This window comes from Dermacentor albipictus, chromosome 8 (assembly GCF_038994185.2).
Source record: "Dermacentor albipictus isolate Rhodes 1998 colony chromosome 8, USDA_Dalb.pri_finalv2, whole genome shotgun sequence".
In the NCBI taxonomy this organism is placed as follows: domain Eukaryota; kingdom Metazoa; phylum Arthropoda; class Arachnida; order Ixodida; family Ixodidae; genus Dermacentor; species Dermacentor albipictus.
The window spans coordinates 86,261,883-86,268,583 of NC_091828.1; the positions used below are offsets into that span (position 1 = coordinate 86,261,883).

At 51.7% G+C, this 6,701-nt stretch overlaps 1 protein-coding gene across 2 annotated transcripts in view; it reads right to left on the reverse strand.

Moving 5' to 3' along the window:
• Positions 1-6,053, reverse strand: part of LOC139048823 (GTP-binding protein Rhes-like) — a 48,807-nt gene extending 42,754 nt beyond the window's left edge. Inside the window, exon 1 of one of the 2 annotated variants that reach the window (XM_070523664.1) lies at positions 5,774-6,053. The gene's annotated coding sequence lies outside the window, so the exon portion shown is untranslated. The remainder of the gene's footprint in view (positions 1-5,773) is intronic. The other variant, XM_070523663.1, reaches the window with a different exon arrangement.
• Between the last annotated feature and the right edge of the window lie 648 nt (positions 6,054-6,701).

The window sequence follows — 6,701 nt, forward strand, 5'->3', positions numbered from 1 at the left end:
GTTGTGGGTTATTAAAACGCCGATTGCGCTGAAGTAGAAATAACTCTTCACTGCGCTGAAAACACCTGTTCTGGTGTCCACCCACCACTTTAGCAGGACCACTGGTGTGGTTAGCAGGGTGTGCAGCAGCTTTGCGGCGCTGCTGACTTTGTCTCAGCTATTGGCCCACAAGATGTCATACTAAGTTCGAAAAAAAGAAATCCCCCACTTTGACCACAGTTTCCGCTACTAGCTCGATGATTTCCCACTTTTGCAACATAACAATAGTATTTAGTATCCCCGTGGAAAACTGCGGCGCCCCCGACAGTTCTGCTGTACCTCCAGGTAAGGCCAAGATGCAACACAGGGTTGCCGCGCTGTCACGCTGCCTATTCACTTCTTTCCGTCACAAATCGGTTGTAGCGAAGAAAACTGAAGTAAAAGTTACCTCGGCTACTCCACTAATCTACGTTCTATGGGAAATAAACGAATACGAATAATTTTAATGGAATTTGTGAAATTTTATACTAGCGAAAATTTCGGCTAGAAGGGCGCGAGGTGTAGCTCCGTCAATATCTCAACTCCTTCCGCGCTGCTACAGAAATTCGGGGTACACATTGCAGTATTTAACCGCTCGTCCATAAAATCCCACCACGTAAGCAACACGCAACGTCAGGTCCCAACTCAGATGCGGAGCTCAGTAAACTTCGCTACTCCAGAAAACGGAACGCCAGCCTCGCTCCTCACGATAGGTTCGCATCCCGAAGACCTTTTAATCTTTTTTTTTTGTTAAAACAAAAATAAACTTGAGATTCAGCCACCTTAGTCAATGGCTGCTACGCCCTTTCACAAAGTAGTAATAATGATAACAATCATGACACTGTAAGAAATGAACGAGCGTCACAGGTTCGTTAAAGCCAGAGCGATGCGAGCTGAAGTGAGTGAATGAAGTCCACATGTAGTCCTAGACAAGTTGCAACACACGCCATCACATTATCATCATCGTCATATTCATCATTATCATCATCGTCGTTGTCGTAGTCGTCTTTTTTAAATGTCCCTTGCAGGACGAAAGCCTCTCCCTGCGATCTCCAATTGCCCTTGTGTTACGCTAGCTGATTCCAACTTGCGCCTGCAGACTTGCTCATTTCATCTACCCGCCTCGTTTCCTGCCTCGCCTGAGTTTCCTTTCCTTTGGCTCCCATTCTGCAGCTAGTAGTCCGTCAGTTACCTGCCCTATACGCATTACGCGACCTGCACAGGTCCATTATATTTTTCTCTTGATGTCTACCAGAATATCAGCCGTCCCCGTTTGCTCTGTGATCGGTACCGCCCTCTTCCAGTCTCCTGGTGTTGCGCCTCAAATTTTTTGTTCTGTCGCTCTTTGCGTGGTCCTCAACTTGTTCTCGAGCTTCCTTCTGAACATAGAAGTTGCTGCCCCATATGTTAGGGAAGCAGATAGTTGGGAAAGTTGGCTGAAATGCATACTGAAAAAGTTTGCGCGGAGATATCAGGCCTTGTATTTTTTTTTGTCTGCTTCTCCTCATGCCTCCACGCGCAATCAGGCCTTGTTTTTTTTTTTTTCCTCTGCTTCTCCTCGTGCCTCCGCGCGCAAGATTTTTCGATACCCATATGTCAGCGCTGGTAGAATGCAATGGTTGTACACTTTCCGTTTCAACGACAATGGTGAGCTCCCAATGAGGATTTGGTGTGTAGCTGCGGTATGTACTCCAACCCGCGTTGATTCTTCCGCAAGTTTCCTTCTCGCGATCAGGGTACTCCTGATAAAGATACTCCTTCACTGACTCTAGAGGCTTACTGGCGAACCGAAATTCCTGTTTCCTTGCAGGCTATCGAACATTACCTGAGTCTTTCGCGTACTAATGTTCGACTCCACTTTTACACTTCCTCGGTTAAGGTCCTCAATCATTCGCTGCAATTCGTCCCCATCGTTGCTGAGCAGAACAGTGTCATCTGCAAACCGACGCCCGCATATTCACCATTGGTCCTCACTCCTCAGCCTTCTTCTAAGCTTGACGAGCTCTTCTAAGCATGCAGCGAATAGCATTGGAGAGACCGTGTCCGCCCGCTTGCCCGACCCTCTTTCTTGAAAGGTACCTTTCCACTTTGCTTGTAGACAACCAAGATAGCTGCGGAATGTTTGGAGATATTTCCCAAGCTATTCGCGTATTTCTCCTGGGAGGGGGGGGGGGGGGGGGGGGCTATTCTGTAAGACTCCACCTAGTCGGTTGACTGACCATTTTCACCACTGCTGATTGGATGCAGCTATACGAGCGAGCATGAGACAAGCGGCCCTAGCCAATTACCAGCGGCCCAAACGGACAGTCCACTAGGTGGACTCTTACAGAATACCCCCGCCCTGTACGCCTTCATTAGCCTACATACTATACCCTCGTCGCGAATCGAGGGGTAGCCGCGGAGTGCCAGCACAAGAGGACCAGCCGAGCAGGCTCTTTTTGGAACGGACTAGCCCGTGCCGTGCTTGCACCGCGAGCACACGCCATCCAACTTTCATTTCTATTATGCGAAGCATACTAGCCGCACAACCACGCTCTTCCTTGCTGCGCCGCGCGCGGCCGCGCAGCTACCATATGACGTTATAACAGCTGCAAAAATTGGAGGACGCTTAAGCTTCGCCTTCAAGAGTGGGACGCGACAGCGTTCCCGTCGACCCGCCAAGGGGTATAAGACAATGCGCTACGGCACAGCAATCACTTACGATGCGCCCCGCATCGGACTTAGCGCCCACCTATCACGCGGTGAGCGTCGAGCAACGCAGCGTTCGGCGCGGCAACGAAACGTGCGCCTGAGCGAACGGAACGAACCAAAGAACTCGGTGTCTCGGAGGGGAAACGATCTACGCCAGCCAAACGTCGTGATCGGCACGGGCAGAGAGATAGATAGTAATCTAAACCGGGAGCACGGCGAAGCGTCGTCAGGGGAGAGGGAGTCCCGCGACGCGCCTGGCAGCGGCCCCAATGCGCGCGCGGCGCGCCTCCTGTCGGGGCAGCGCCGTACATTGAGAGGAGGGGGTCTTCTGTGTTTGCCGCAAGATGGCTCTGCGTGTGCGGAAAGCGCAGAAGAAATGCAGCGGAAACGCACTTCGCAACTCGTGTAATTGTGACCTCTGTACGTTACATGTTCATAATTACCGATATACACCGCAGTATAACTTTCCACGGCTCGTTTCGAAGGCCACACCGCATTCACTAGAGGCGCGTTTGCACCGCTTGAAAGCATCGAACTCGTGGCTGAGTGGTAGCGTCTCCGTCTCACACTCCGGAGACCCGGGTTCGATTCCCACCGGGCCAATCTTGGAAGTTGCTTTTTATTTATGAAGCGCCTGCCGTGATTTATCGCTCACGGTCAACGCCGCCGACGCCGACACCGACGCCGACGACACCGGCTTTTCTGCGACACGAGCTCCTTAACGCTATCGCGTTAAAAGCGGAGGCTCAACACGTGCGCTCGCTTGCGGCCGCGTAGCTACATAGCCGCTAGTTTCAGCTCGTGCGCTCGCCTGCATGAGTTGTTTCTTCGTCTAGACGAACCAAATATAGCCAAGCAACAGCAGTTCACCAGGCTAAACAGTGGTTCAACAACTAAAATAAAGGCTAGTATGCTTCGCATTCTGGGCTTAACCTTAGCTAAGCCACAGCCATTTTTTTTATCTTCCTTCGCATCCGGCACCAAGGCGCCGGCTGGGAGCGGCGACCTTAGCGTCTCCGCGTTTCCTGCGTCGTTGGACGCTACACCCTTACTGTACTGACACACATGCGGGCGGAAGAGGCCGCGGTGCGTTCCGAGATACTTCCTTGTTTGTTTGCGGGTTCATTGACTGCTGCAGTATGAGTGGTTTAGCTACTGAAGAGCCCGCTATGCCAATACAGTAGCTAAATCCCCCCGCCCTATGCAAAAAAAAAAAGAAACACCAAGACAAGAGAACATTTCCAGGTATACGAAAAAAAAAAGAAAAAAGGAGACAATAAAAAAATGGCTGTGGCTTAGCTAAGGTTAAGCCCAGGATGCGAAGCATACTAGCCTTTATTTTAGTTGTTGAACCACTGTTTAGCCTGGTGAACTGCTGTTGCTTGGCTATATTTAGTTCGGCTAGACGAAGCAACAACTCATGCGTTACTCTGCTTCGCCTTCAAGAGTGGAACGCGACAGCGTTCCCGTCGACCCGCCAGCGACTACGCGCCCCGCATTGGACGCGGTGAGCGTCGAGCAACGCAGCGCAGCGTTCGGCGCGGCGACGAAATGTGCGCCTGAGCAAGCGACGCACGCCTGAGCCTTCGAAACAGCTCGTTTCTAAGGCAACACCGCATTCACTAGAGGCGCTTTTGTACCGCTTTGAAGCATCGTACTCATGGCTCAGTGGTAGCGTCTCCGTCTCACACTCCGGAGACCCTGGTTCGATTCCCACCCAGCCCATCTTGCGAGAGTTGAGCGACGGCGCGAGTCGGAGCTCCGTTTTTCCTCTGTCGTGACGTCACGGTGTCACGTGGTATGGCATGGGGTCAAAGGTCATTGAAGGCGACACCGCCGCGCCTGAGGAGCTGGGTTGAGCTCTCGTAATATGCTTCGCATAATAGTTATGCTATGTTCAGACTACGTTCGTAAGGCGCCGATTTTTCGTAACATACGTAAGCGGAAGCGCAGCAAGCGTATGCGTCTAGTTCAGACTGCGAACGTAAAGGTACCAACGTGCGCAATTCTCGCAAAAATCATGGGTGAGAGTGTTGAAGGGTCGGCAACATTTACGACTGTTATGTTACGACCGTTGCGACACAGCCAATGACCGATAAGCTTTCGGCTTTCAACAACCGGTGACGACACTTCCGTCCTCCCGTCTGCAGACAGCTCCGGGCGCGGGAAGTGCCATTCCGCCATTCCGTGCGCACGATTGGCTGTGTTCGTGAAAATTTTTGCAGTGCGCCTTGCGAGACTGTTTCAGTTCATCTGGTTTATCCGCCGAGGAAATCGATGGCCGCAGATGCGTGCTCCGAACTTCGATGAGTGGTCTCATTAGGTTTTCAAGGAAGCGGAACTGCTGGAGCGACATGCGCATGATGTTATGAAACATCGCAGCGTCACCAACTCGGAGCTTGGCGAAAAGGTTGTGAAAATCACCGTCCGCGGCCCTGTCGAGAAATACTTGCCGCACCCAAACCCTTCTGCGTCGCCTTCGTCGTCTTTGGGCGATTGAATACATGACTATAAGTTTGTTTTGAGCGTGAATTTCTTCGATCTCGGCCAGCGCTCGCATGTTGGCAGGAGCCATATTGGACCGCTGGTGACGTCCACTCTGCAGCTCCAAATTTGATTGGCCTGTTGTAAAAGCCGTAATTTAAGCAGCAGTAAATGTGAACAAAGGTACCGGCTTAACTGCCGTAACGTTTTTTACAGCCGTTACGTTCGATACGCCAAAAGAGCTGTTACGCGCGTTACGACCGTAGTGTGAACATAGCATTAGACATCGCTCAAAATAACGCAACTCGCGCTAAATACTGCGGGATGTGAATAAATTTGCAAGTAGGCACAAGTCCCGCGTAATTCCGCCAACGCTGTACCCGTGCCAAACGCCGTGGTTATCTGCTCGCGATGAAATAGTTCAGGCGACAGCGAAGCGTACAAAAAAAAAAATGTCACCGACGCGGAAAAGACAGCACGGCGTTACGCTGATCTCCAGTGACGACGGCGCAATCCACGACGCACCCATCGAAACCCGCCCAACTTCGATGCCCCCCTCCGTACGTGGTCCACAACTTACCGGAGAAAAACAGCCGAGGTGGTAGGTCGCGGTGCTATTGTAGTATGCCGCAGTCCTATTGGCAGCTTGCTCTTCCAACGCTGTAAGAAGGCAGCACCGGAAGGAAATGGAACCACGCTTACGACGAACCGCACAATCGAACCCCTGGCGCCGTCTACGGTCCTTCGCCGATAGCCTCTGGCGGCTGCTCGATGACGCCGACGGTGACTGTGACGTGTGCGAACGAAAAAGAGCGAGTCCTCCTCTTCTCCTCCCCGGGCTAGGCGTCGAACGCAGTCGCCGAGCGCGTGGCTAGGTAGCGAGAGGCGATGACGTAGGTCGGCCGGGTCGACAGCAGCAGTAGCTGCAGCTGCGGCGAGCAAGACGGGGAGAAAAAAGAACAATAAAGGCCTCTGGGAAGGACCCAACGAAGGCTGTGGGAAAACGGACAGGCAGCTTCCGGAGAGCACAGCGTAATGAGGCCGTCGCGCGTGAATAAACTTTTTTTTTTTCTATCGCGCGATAGAGGGACTGGATGCGATGATAACGAATTCAGAGGGTGAGTGAGAGAGAGAGATAGAGAACATCGCGTAGAAGGAAGCAAGCAACAGATTTGGTAGGGAGTGTAGAAAGATACATATATAGAGAGCGGCCAAGCGGTTCCTGAACTAGACCACGCAGCACTAATGTATGTATGTATGTATGTATGTATGTATGTATGTATGTATGTATGTATGTATGTATGTATGTATGTATGTATGTATGTATGTATGTATGTACCGCCTACCTACTCCTATACGGGTAGTACAGTCAGAACACAGCGTCATGCCCAAAGTGGATGCGTAAGAACAGAGGAAGAGGCAGTAAACGCCGGAAGATGGCAACCCGTGTAGCAGTGAACGTGTGGCATTTGCGGCAGCCCAGTGTTTACATAGCGCTCTCTCTCTCT